The sequence below is a fragment of the Mesocricetus auratus genome, unplaced genomic scaffold, assembly GCF_017639785.1.
Source record: "Mesocricetus auratus isolate SY011 unplaced genomic scaffold, BCM_Maur_2.0 Super-Scaffold_100004, whole genome shotgun sequence".
Classification (NCBI taxonomy): domain Eukaryota; kingdom Metazoa; phylum Chordata; class Mammalia; order Rodentia; family Cricetidae; genus Mesocricetus; species Mesocricetus auratus.
In genome coordinates this window covers 36,948,647-36,961,138 of record NW_024429189.1, presented here as the reverse complement: position 1 = coordinate 36,961,138, position 12,492 = coordinate 36,948,647, and the positions used below count along the sequence as shown (strand labels likewise).

At 44.1% G+C, this 12,492-nt stretch overlaps 1 protein-coding gene and 1 non-coding gene across 4 annotated transcripts in view; one reads left to right on the top strand and one right to left on the bottom strand.

Moving 5' to 3' along the window:
* The window catches only part of Stk39 (serine/threonine kinase 39), a 273,394-nt gene that overhangs the window by 66,946 nt on the left and 193,956 nt on the right, over nucleotides 1-12,492 (top strand). The window lies entirely within an intron of this gene.
* On the bottom strand, nucleotides 5,463-5,594 carry LOC121140594. Its single transcript, XR_005877518.1, has one exon. It is a non-coding gene; the product is annotated as a small nucleolar RNA SNORA21 (small nucleolar RNA).

Genomic DNA, 12,492 nt, shown 5'->3' with positions numbered 1-12,492 from the left:
ACAATGGCCACTGGGGTCTTTATCTTGTGAGAGCATTATGTCATAGAAGTCACAGTTATCAACTATTTACTAGCTCCTGGAACATCTGCCCTCCCCCAAGGAATTTTCATCCCCCTTCCCCCCCCACTCCCTGCTCTAGTCCCAAACCTAAGTTCTCTCTGGGAGTCCATGGCCCTTGTCCCATGATAAGGGGAATTTACATGCCCAGCCAGCAGTTTTGGAGAGTTGACCACACAGACTCACTGTGCCTTTGACTGTGGTCATGGCCTTGGCTCCAGGTTTTGCTAAAGAAGGAGACAAGTTGTTAAAAGTGTTTATTACTGTGCCAGCTTCTCCAAGAACATAAGGAGGAAAGTAAATGTCAGATGAGCTCATTGGTACTGAGTAACTGCTGATTTAAACTCACCTGTTGAAATGAGTTCTGCTATAATTCTTCAAGGTTAAGCTGGTTGAAGATACAAAAAAAATGCTTTTATCTGTTTTGTTTGATAGATACTTCAACATCATTTCTTTAGTGTGCTTAGTCTATGCGAAGGTTAAGTTGCAGGTATGTGTATTGAATTTCAAGGCTGGTTGGTCTTGCAAAACCTTGTTTTATGTAATTCAGCAGCATCTAGAGGTGAGCACTCCACAGTGCATGGTTTCCTTCAAGTGTTGACTGACATTTCAGAACTCTAAACTCGTGCTTTCTCTCTGTATCCTTTTGCATTTTTCTTGTCACTTTGGAGTTTGCCTGTGACTGACTGCAGCCTGTCAGGAGGAAAAGGCTGTGGCGGGGAAGGTGTATTGCTGCTGTCTACTTCGTGTCTTTCTGTTGTCAGAAGCACACTTGATGCGCTCTGATCACATCCAGGATGTGTTGGTCCCACACTTGCTGTCAGCGTGCATTCGTCCATTGCACGGTGATACTGGTGTAAACGGAAATTTGAAGTAGCATATCACCTGTGGAAGACATTTTTAGTTGTGAGCAGGAATCTGTTCCCTTCACCTTTTCTAGCTGCTTTGGAAGCTAGAGGCCCCTGTTCTGTGGGAAACCCCGGAGCAGTCTGCGCCTGTGGGGAGAGGAGTAGTGAGGTGTTGAGCAGTGGCTGCCTTCTTTTCCCTCTGCTGGTCTCCAGCCACCTTCGCAGATGAATAGACAGACAGATTGCCTGCTCTCCAAGTGGAACTTAAGACTTGCTAAGTGGGTCTGACCCGTTGTCATGTGGACTGATGAGCTCCCATTGGAGACAGCTTTGAGCTTCTTGAAAATGCTTGTTTCCCTAGTTTGTGGTCAGCCTCGAAGCTTAGGAACACTATTCTAGGACTCTGAGTTTTCTTAAAATCCAATCTATAAGTGGAGAATTAATCTTTTTTTTTTGAAGACATCTGTCTTTTTAGACCCTCATCAGATAAAATAAACCCCAATAGACATGCCATTGATTTTATTTACCTTATAGTTTAACTCTCCCAGCCATCACGTGCTTCCTTTACTTTATCCACGTGCTGCCGAACATTTTTGACTCATCAGCTACTTTACCTTACACTTCACTTCTCCTGCCTTGGCTTCTGAAGTGCCAGGATTATCGACGTGTGCCACCATCCCTAGCTTCTTCTTCAGTCCTAGGCTTTAACCATACACCTCTTACCTTTTTCTCTTACTTGAGTTCCTATGTTTTCAGCCTGTCTTTGGTTTAGCTATGGGCAATTCAGCTTCATCTCACTCATCCACAGCAATGCCATTGAACACACAGTTTAATCTGTACGTTGTAGGAGAGACCCTTACCAAGGAGCTGAAGCCCTTGTTTCTTTAAGAGAACAAGGCAGCAGGAGCAGGAGAGAAAAGAAAAGAAAAAAAAAAAGAAAGGAAAAAATACTTCAGGGGTTACATTATTAAGTTATGTAATGATTTTAGTTTGTGATGGATGACAGATGTGAACTAAGCCATTTGACAGGAAACAATGACAATACAAATGATGGCTGCGGAGCTCTGTAGTAGAGGACAAAAGCTCCTAGAGCCAGAGGACTTGCCTGCTTCCCACGTACCCCCAGCACCGCTCCCTAGGGTAGGGAGGACTCGCAGTCACCTCAGTCTCTGTCATTCAAAGAGAATCATACCGGATGGCAAAAATTATGGTTCCTTTAAAGCTTAGTTCTATAAGAACATACTCTTAAGCATCACTTAAACAAGAATACAAATTGCTGGCAAGTTGTGCTTACACTGGCTGCAGTTACTGCGCTGTGGCAATGGCGGTCTGTTGTGAAGCAGATCGATTGGGACATGCAGTGTGCCCTCTTCTTCCCTGTATAGAAGGAAAGCCCTCCAGTCTCTGCGCTGCCTTCACTTGGCAGAGTTTCGGCTCTTGTCCTTCCCCTTCTCCATCATCCTCGGAAAGGCAGTTTGCTCTGTCTCGGACAAGATTCATCGATTAGTCAAGACCCTTTTTTTCCTCCTCAGCAAAAAGACATTGCTTTCTGCTGCTGGGCTGCTGTATTTCCTTTCTCTTAATCTTCTGTCCCCCCTCTCTCTCCCACCCTCCTTTCTTCTTTCCCCCTCCTTAGAATCATAAATTAGCTCTGAATTATAGAGTGTTTTGGAGAAACAAAAGCCTTGGATGGTTCCCTGCTTTCACCATCATTTTGAGAGGGGTAATTAGCCTCTGACCATAATGAGATGCAGGTTTCCCATCTCTGTATTGCAGTGATGGGATCTCAGACCCTCTGAGCAGAATCTCCCCCCTTGTCTGAGGCTTAAAGAAGACAGAACAAGCAACACCCCCACAAGGCCCCCAAACCTTGCCTATGCTGCGTTAGCAAAGTTGCTGCCGTCTCATGTCATGTTTGTTTTTTATTGTATGAGGATTATTGTACTTAGAAAGCTTCCAGCTTTCACCGATTTGGCCTCTGAACAGTCCAGCTTCTGAGTGTGTTTTCTCTTTTACATCTGCGAAAGTAATGTTTAACTCGGTTTGGATGTACTTGTGTGTCCACACTCTGGCTCATCTTCCCCAGCTGTGGACAGATGGCATGCCCACCTCGCCGCATGCCCACCTCGCCGCATGCAGCACCATTTGAACATTCTAGGTCTCAGCTGCCAGTGTTCTTGCCATTCAGCTTTGCAGTTATTTTCACATGTTTTTGTGTTTGTGATGTTTTTTCAAGTATTGTCCTGTTGGAGGCAGGATTCGAAGTGGGATTTGGAGGAGGCTGTTGTGAAGATATGGGAACATTTTAAAGGAATTAGAAAGTAATTACTTATATGCAAAGCAAATTCATTCCTGTAGTTCTGGACTTATATTATTAGCTTATAAATTGTATAATTTAGTTGCAAAAATAGTTTTGTTTTAGAATATCATATTTAAAAGTTATGTCATAGTTTCTTCAGATACTAATTAAATACTACTAATTGAGTTTCCATTAAAATATATGTAAATACAATTAGAAAAGTTTGCCAAAGTGGCTAAGTCTGATTTTTTTTCAAAAACTGGATAAAAATGAACACTGCAAGAGAGAATTCTTTGGGCTTCCGTTTGTCAGCAGCAGAGACCAACCTAGTGTGTGTTCATATGCACAGGGACAGACCTACCTAGTGTATGTCCATACGTACAAGAACACATCTCCCTAGTGTATGTCCATATACACAGGAATGGATCTACCTAGTGGATTTTCATATGTACAGGAACACATCTCCCTAGTGTTTGTCCACATACACAGGAAAAGATCTACCTAGTGTTTTTCCATGAACACAGGAGCAGATCTGCGTAGCGTATGTCCATATACACAGGAAAACATCTCCCTAGTGGGGGAGGCACTTCACACTGAATGCATCTTTAGGCATCTGTGTCTTTTTTCTGAAGCTGAGGATTGAACCCTGGGGTCTCGCATTCTGGACAAGTCCTCTCACCAAACCACACCCCATGTCTCATTGTTTTGTACCTTTTGTCATCTTTCTCGAGCTCTGGACAATGTCTGGGTTGAGACGAATGCTTTTGCCCTCTCCTGCTGCCTTCTTTTCTGTTATGGTTTGGGTTTTCCACAGACAGTAAAGCTGTGCCTGCAAAATGAGCACTGCGTAGTGTGCAGGAGAAGCGTGTGGAAGGCTGGGGATGGGTCCCTCCCTAGGGCAGAGCTCCACTGGGGCTCTGCTCGCAGGTGTGGGACAGGATACTCCTCAGAAGGCAGGTTTCACCTCGCATTCCTGGTCATTGGGTCTGACAGGAAAGCCCGTCGAGGTGCTAGCAGCTGCCTCCTTGGTTCCCAGGAGTTTGACAAGCCAGTGACCAAAGAAATTCCCCATTTCTGTTATCCTGGTTCTAGAGTGATTACTTTAGCTCTCTGTCTGTTTGTCTGTCTGTCTGTCTGTCTGCCTGTCTCTCTCTCTCTCTGTGTGTGTGTGTGTGTGTGTGACAGAGAGAGAGAGAGAGAGAGAAAGAGAGAGAGAGAGAAAGAGAGGAGAGAGAGAGAAAGAGAGGAGAGAGAAAGAGAGTGAGTGATTTATACATACTATACATATTACAAACAGTTCCGTGTCTCCACAACCAGTCTTGTAAACCCGGTGACGTGCATTCTGTTCTGTCAGTGAACAGATGTCCCCAGCCTCTCCCGAGGGATTTTCCAACCTCGGACAGCCCTGACACTCCACCCTGTGACACAGCTCCACTTTCAAAACTTTCCAACAGAGATTTACAGATTTAAGATGGTGCAGAATTCCTGCTTCTCTTATCGAAGTTTTCTTTTTCTTTCTGTTTTCAAAATATCTAGAACTTTCCTACTTGTCAATTAGAATGTACTCCCTTAAACTCAGATACCAAACCACAGGAAAATAACCACCGAGGTGATTGTCAGAGCACAGTTTTTGATTCACTTGCTTTTTTTTTTTTTTGGAGCAAAGACTTTTTAATGAATATATTTTACAAATACACTGGAGAATCATGCAATGCTGCCTGCATTGGATGCAATCCTGGGCCACAAGTCTGCACATTCCTTTGCAACTGGACCTGTGATAGCAGAGCCTTTCATTTCACCTTTATTGTTTACTATGACCCCTGCATTGTCTTCAAAATAAAGAAACACCCCATCTTTTCTTCGATATGACTTTCGTTGTCGAATTACCACTGCTGGATGGACCTTTTTCCTTAGTTCTGGTTTGCCTTTCTTTTTTTTTTTATATTTTTTTTATTCTTTTTTTTCTGGTTTGCCTTTCTTAACCGTGGCCATCACCATGTCGCCCATGCCAGCAGCGGGAAGTCTGTTCAGCCGTCCCTTGATGCCCTGCACAGAGATGATACACAAATTTTTGGCGCCTACAGAAAACAGACATAAACAAATCAGTCCTGTATGTAGAGATGGGGTTATTGTCCGATTAGGGTCAGCCTGGACCACACAGCCAGTAACTCAGTCCCCAAAAGCCAAGAGAAAGAAACAAGCCATCTCTTCAATAGTGCCCTCCGCACACTGAGCATGCAAGCACTCTTTCACATGACACTTGTCACAACACCGTTTGAAGTAAACAACACTGGTTGCCACTTCACCCAAAAGTGGTGTTTTCGCTCTGCCCCTTCTTGACAGCTCAGTGGGTCACTAGCAAAAGGCCCACTGAGTGCTTTTAAAAGGGGGGTGGTGACGGGCCTTTTTGATTCATTTGTAACAGTATAAGATATGAGATTTGGTTCACACCGTGAATTGGGTTTTCTCTGTTGATGCAAGGGTTTGCTTTCGTAATACTATATCATTTTCATAATTTAAAAAATCAATCTGACATTTTATAATTGACAGCCAGAAGAAAACATTGCCCTTGTAAAAGTTCTGTTAATGTTCTGGTTTTTGGCAAGCATTAAAAATTACTTGTTTATTATTATTTACTTGATTTGAAATTAACTAATTTGTTCTTGAGATAGTGTCTCATGTTTGCCCAGGCTGGCCTAAAGTTCTATATGCAGCAGTGGATGATCTTGAACTGCTTATCCTTCTGCTTCCAGTCACTAGGTGGAGCAGGAACCGCCGTGTTCAGTTTTATGTGGTGCTGGGGATGGAAACCCAGGCTTCCGGCTTCATAGGCAGGCAGGCACTCAGCCAATTCAGCTACACTCCCAGCCCTTATTCTTATCTTAAACCCTGTTCTTTATGGTATGTGGTTAGTTATGAGCAGTGGCTAAGTCATCACCCTGATGAAGTGTTTCGATTAACTTGGTTATCCACATATCATTTAAGGGATTATTTAAATACTAGGAGAACATCACATACATTTTAAAGATACATTTTTGTTATCACTTGCATTTAGATGGTAAGATTTATACATGTCATACACTTCACATTTTTCCTATTTTTTCTATTTTCAAATTCTTAGTTTTCTTGTTCTTTTTCACTCTTTGCATGTGTATATATTAGACTTTTTTTTCCTAAAGCACTTTGAGGCAGCTTACCAGGATTCGTAGAGTGTAACTAGGGGTTATAAATGAACCACATGCTTAAGAACTCGGAAGCACAGATGGCAGAGATTCCGCAGCAGTAGTCAAGCTGGCTCTTGACTCCCCCTTGTCCCCGTTTGGGTTTAACTAAATGGCCTACACTGCAGTACAGGAAGCTCCTTGAGTCATCAGGGCCGGTGGTTGTGTCACGTGAACCTTCTCCAGGGACAGGTGAACAAGCTTCCAGGGTCAACTCTATGCCTTTAAGGCTGAGCCAGGTGCTAAACCTTGCAGTGAGTGACCTATATGAAGATAGTCACCTGCAGACAAGGGACCTAGGCACTGACCAACAGGTACCCTGGGTTAATTTTTTTTTTGTTTTGTTTTATGAGACAGGGTTTCTCTGTATTGTTTTGGAGGCTGTTGGACCAGCCCAGCCTCGAACTCACAGAGATCTGCCTGCCTCTGCCTCCCGAGTGTTGGGATTAAAGGCGTGCGCCACCACCGCTCGGCCTGGGTTACTTTTTAGGTGCAATGTTACTTGCTAGACCTGCAAGGGGATGGGTAAACCTCCCTTTCTTTTTCCCACACTGTTCCTAAGTAGAGAGTGGCGTTGACTTCCTTTTACAGGAAGGGAAAGTGAGACTCCAAAGAGGCTGAATACCCTGCCAGGGTGGTAGGGGAGGTGAGAGGCAGAGCTGGGGAGCTGAGCATGGGGAGGATCTGTGTAGACAGCCCAGGCTCATGTCAAGGCTGAGGCTCGCCTGCTCCAATCATCTGCCTGCCATCACAGGAATGCCTAAGAACAGTTTTCAGAGGATCACTGATTGTAGCTCTGGTTCGTCTTTGTATAGTGCTATTTATAGGACAAAGAATTTGGAATGGGGGAGAATAAAGACGATATCCCTCATACATACTGTATTAATTTTTTCATTTGGCATTGGGAGATTCCCCCCTTCTAAATCCTTTGTAAACTTTATACACAGAATGTAAGGGGTCTGTGTCAGGTTGGCCATGTAGCTCAGTTGTTAAGGGTGCTTGTCTAGTATGCACAACAAGGGCCTGGTTTCCATCCCTACCACTGTTACATAGTGAGTTTGAGGCCAGCCTTGACTGTGTTAGATCCTGTCTGAGAGAGATGCATGGAGAGGAGAGACCAAGACCTGTGTGCCCTTCTGTCTGCAAAGCTTGCCTCAGCCATGAGGTGTCCTTTGTTGGTTGCCCTTTGATCTGTTCCGTAAGGCCCCAGCTGAGGGTTGTCGTCGTGTCATCTGCTTCAGGGTTGCCCTGTCTTGGCCTGTGATTGATGCATTTCTAGTGTAGCTACGTTAGCGGATTGGAGGCGATACGGTGTTGGTTTGCGCTTGATGACACATGTACGTCCTTGCCACTGACTCTGGGGAGCCAACGGAAGTGTCCTTAACTACAACTCTGGCACGTGCTGCCTGAGTTTGACCTCTGTTAGCTTTTTTTTCTCTCTCCCAACTTTGACATCCTGCTCTCCATCTGTGTAGACGATTTTTACTTTTCCTGTACTGGTGAGGCCCAACTGTTTGAATATTACCCTCTCTCTCCATCTCTGCTCCCTGCTCCTCTCCTCAACTTGGACTCAGTTAGGCAGCCTCTCTTCCTACCTGGCCCTCATGACAGCCTTTGTGTTTGTTCTCTGACCTTTGCTCTGCCTGGTGACACTTGTTGACCTCCAAACTCAGTTTGAAGTTCTGCCACTCCAAGCCGGGATCCTGGTGTCACAGCATCAGCACCCCTGGGCAGGCCCCTGGAAGGAACTGTAGGCCTCACCCCAGACCTGTGCTGTGGAACCAGGGCTTTTCCACATTGAGCACATGACCCCAGGTGCAGGTTGCAGTTTCAGAAGCCTGGCTCCAAATACACTCTGCACAGGCTGGGACCCAGTTAAGGCAATCAGAACCGGATCCTGCTGTAGGAAGAATTGGATACAAAGTTTTCATTATGTTAATTTGCCCATCCTTGGGCAATACATGAGTTACCTTTTGAGAAAAGAACAAACGACTTTTAAAATAAATGTCTTTCCTAATTATGTGAATGGACCTGGGGCATTGAGAAAGCTTGGATAAATAAACTGCTAAGACTGTTAGGAGGAAATTCAAATAATAGCCTCTTCACTGTTTTGAAAAGTAGACTTTCTTCCTTTCCTCTTCCTCCTTGTCCCCCTCCTAATCCCCTTCCTCTCCCCCTTCCTCCCTTCCCCCTTTTGGTACTGATGATCATACCTGTACTCTATTGAGCTATAGACCAGCTCTAAAGGGGACTAATTTTTGGAAAGAATATTTGATTTAGCGAATAGAGTTTTTCAGGTTTTTACTGTTTTATACCTTGCTAGAAGGCAGCTAAACCAAATGCTAATATGTAAATGAAGGGACAGATAGGCCCATAGAGGACCTCCTTTCTTCCTGTAAATGTGTTGTTTCTATCTCCATTTAGCTTCCTTGACAGTGCTGGGAGCAACTGATAACTCTAGCAGCCTGTGTTTTTATCATGCCCTTAGGCTTTAGAGGCCCCTGTTACACTGGGAAACTGTGACACAGCCCGGATATGGACCTCCAAACTAAATGGTGAATGACTGTGGTGCTGCCTGTGAGCCTGAGAGGCAGAAATCTTCCGCCAACTCCCCACCCCCTGTTTGATCTGCCTTTATGCTGCCCATGTGGTTGTGTTGTAGGAGGCTGATCTGTGAGGAGCTCTAGTCGGTTTTTATAATTCTGTAATCTCTGCAGGCACACACACACACACACACACACACACACACACACACACACACACACACGAGGGAGGGAGGGAGGGAGGAAGGGTGCTCTGAAGTATCAGATGCCTTGATACTCTTGGTGTAAGGTGCATAGGAGGATGCAATATCATTGCCATTTATGTGCGGAGAACTAAAAATCCTAATTTTCTTCAAGACAAAACAGTTTCCTCATTTATGAACATTGGCTAGTCATCGTGCGTTTGGGATGCTAATCTGAAAGATTGGAGTGGCGGGAGGCTGGGAAGGCCTTCACTCACATGAGTGGATGGTGATAATTCAGAGGATATCTGCAGTCAAGATACCGTTTCCGTGCTGTGTCGGGTCAGGCTGAGTTGGGGAGGTATCCCATTGCCCATTGGATGCTGTTGACTTGAACAAGGAGTGCCCAGGGATGTATTGAGTTTTTCCTCTATAATGACAAAAGAGCCTGATACCAGAAACAGATGACCCTGGACCTTAGGTCTCAGGTCTTGGTCCAAATTGTCAGGCCTAGAAAATGAGCTAGCTGGCTGAGGGGAGTGAGGGGGGAAAATGTCTGCATAAGATAAAAAGAAAATAGAGCAGTCAATGAGTTTCTTAGGCTCTTGATCCAGGAAGGGCTTTAAATTATATATAGGTATTAAGGTTCTTGTGTTGCATGTTCCTGTATTTTGGCTGAATTATTTTTTCCTTCACTTCATTATTAATTTATTTTAATAATAATTTATTACGCTCCAATCCCCATTCCCCCTCCCTCCTCTCCTCCTGCTCCCCTCACTTCCTCCCACCCCACCTCTCATCTGCTCCTCAGAGAGGGTAAGGCCTCCCCTAGGAAGTCTGCTAAGTCTGTCCCATCATCTCTTTGAGGCAGGACCAAGGCACCTCTCCACCCTCATACCCCTGGTCTAGGCTGAGCAAAGTATCCCTCCATATAGAGATGGGTTCCACTAAGTCACTTTGTACATTAGTGTTAGGTCTTGGACGCACTGACAGTGGCCTCATAAATTGTCCTAGTCACACCATTGTCACTTACATTAAGGGAGTCTAGTTTGGTCTTATGCAGGTTCCCCATTTGTCAGACCACAGTTAGTGATCTCTCACTAGGTTGGGTCATCTGATTCTGTGGGTTTCCCCATCATGGTCTTGACTCCTTTGTTCATATTTTTGCTCCTCTCTCGTTTTGATTGTACTCCAGGAGCTTGGCCCATTGATTACTTGTGGATTTCTGCATCTGCTTTTATCTGTTTCTGGAGAGGGTTCAAGCTTCTTGGTTATGGATTGTAGGCTGGGTGTCTTTTGCTTTATGTCTGGTATCCACTTATGAGTGAGTACATACTATATTTGTCTTTCTGGGTCTGGGTTACCTCTCAGGATTTTTTTCTAGTTCTGTCCATTTGCCTGCAGATTTTAGGATGTCATTGTTTCTTACCACATTTTCTTTATCCATTCTTCAGTTGAGGGGCATCTAGGTTGTTTCCAAGATCTAGCTATTATGAATAATGCTGCTGTGAACATAGTTGAGTAAATGTCCTTGTGGTGTGAATGTGCCACCTATGGGTATATGCCCAAAAGTGGTATTGCAGGATCTTGAGGTAGGTTGATCTCTATTTTTTCTGAGAAAATGCCATACTGATTTTCCACAGTGACTGTACAAGTTTTCACTCCCACCAGCAATGGAGGAGTGTTCCCCTTTCTCCACATACTCTCCAGCATAAGCTGTCATTTGTGTTTTTTATCTTAACCATTCTGATCTGTGTAAGATGGAATCTCAGAGTGGTTTTGATTTGCATTTCCCTGATGACTAAGGATGTTGAGCATTTCTTTAAGTGTTTTCCCACCATTTGAGATTGTTCTGTTGAGAATTCTCTGTTTAGATCTGTACCACATTTTTAAATTGAATTATTTGGTCTTTTGATGTCTAGTTTCTTGAGTTCTTTGTATATTTTGGAGATCAGTCCTCTGTCAGATGTGGGGTTGGTGAAGATCTTTTCTCATTTTGTAGGGAGCCATTTTGTCTTCTTGACCATGTTTGTTGCCTTACAGAAACTTCTCAGTTTCAGGAGGTCCCATTTACTAATTGTTGTTTTCAGCATCTATGCTACTGGTGTTCTATTTAGGAAGTGGTCTCCTGTGCCTATGCGTTCAAGGGTACGTCCCACTTTCTCTTCTATCAGGTTCAGTGTGGATGAATTTATCTTGAGGTCTTTGATCCATTTTGACTTGAGTTTTGTACATGGTGATAGATATGGATCTATCTGCAGTCTTCTACATGCCAGCATCTAGTTATACCAGCACCATTTGTTGAAGATGCTTTCTTTTTTCCATTTTATATTTTTTAGCTTCTTTGTCAAAAATTAGGTGTTTATAGGTGTGTGGGTTGTATCAGGGTATTCAGTTCAATTCCATTGGTCTACCTGTCTGTTTTTATTTGGCCAACTTATTTGAAGTGCAGTAATTCGAGGATTAGGTAATAATAATAGATAATGTATAATAGTAGCTCAAACTAGAAAGTGCTAGGTGGGCAGCCGAGCTAACTCTAAAGTTAACTAGAAGTGCATAATAGAATATTTGTGCTTGAATGCTCCTAGATGCAGCCTTCTTTCACAGTGACTGTCAGCAGCATGTATGAGGCTGCTTTGGTGACCAAGGGTGTGCATTTGCCATTGGACAGCCCTGTGAAGTGAATGGCACTTCAACGTTATGAGCTATGATTTATTATGGTCATGACTTCAAACACCAAAGTAAAAGCAATGTGAACTGGAGCAGTCCAGGAAAATGAGCTTTATTGAAGTTTTTCACGGGCTTTATTCAAAAGCTTTGTCATTTTATGCAAGCACATAAACTTTGTTCTCTGTGGCAGTCTGGCCAACTGAACTGCAAGCTATGCTTCTCTGCTATTTTAGCTAAGTGGACAGTGAATGTACTGGAGGCGTTAGAATGATCAACACCGCCCCAATTGCCAGTATTTCTTTCAGAGAGAGACACTGTATCTGATGTTCCCCGAGCTTGTTTTATTTTGCCTATCTCCAGGCCTGACAGTTCCCCCACTTTTTTTTTTCTTTCTGGAGGGATGTCAACTGAGGCATAGTTTGGGAAGGGATAGGCTGGCATTTCACCATGTAGCACACTGCAGCAACAGAGACAGTTTTGTCCCCTTTAGGATGTGGGTGGAGATGCGACCCTCTATAGTGGAGCAGGACCCCAGTTCTCCTTGTAGCTTGTCTGTCACTCTCTGACGAGGCCTCTAGTTCAGGAAAGCACCGTTCACTTCCATGTTGCAGGTCTTGACTGGCAGCATGAGGGTCATCTGGGTAACACATTGGGCTGAAGTCCCTCTGTCCT